Here is a 621-nt window from a genome sequence, read left to right as displayed (position 1 = left end):
AACAAGTTAAAATCTAGGTAAAAATTATAAAAATATATATATAGATATATATATATACATAGCTCAACATACAAAGAGAAAATCGGAGGGTTATCGTAAATAAGTACATTCGGCAAGGTCAGGGCCTGTCCTCCTCTCGTTCCAAGACAGGTGAGATACAGGTGAGAGAGGTGAGATACAGGCGAGATACAGGTGAAATAGATGAAATACAGGCCAAACACCGGCGAGATACAGGTGAAACACAGGCGAGATACAGGTGAAAAACAGGTGAGATAGATGACATACAGGTGAAATACAGGTGAGATAGATGACAAACAGGTGACACAGATCTACAGGTGAGCTAGACAAAGCAATGAGAAGAGACAAGGTGACGTGGGTTGAGCCTGAACCACGTGGACAGATGACAGAGACGACGGTCAGGCCGGCCTACAACGTGTGGCCCCATGACTTCCGAGAAAAAGGACTTTGGCCGAGGCAAGATGGGTGGGCAGAGTCAGGGACACTCTCCAAAGACACGACATGACATCCCAGACAGCGACACACAAAGACAGGACATGACATCCCAGACAGCGACACACAAAGACAGGACATGACACCCCAGACAACGACACACAAAGACAC

This window comes from Aplysia californica, unplaced genomic scaffold, assembly GCF_000002075.1.
Source record: "Aplysia californica isolate F4 #8 unplaced genomic scaffold, AplCal3.0 scaffold01914, whole genome shotgun sequence".
Taxonomy (NCBI): domain Eukaryota; kingdom Metazoa; phylum Mollusca; class Gastropoda; order Aplysiida; family Aplysiidae; genus Aplysia; species Aplysia californica.
This window is presented reverse-complemented; position numbering follows the sequence as displayed.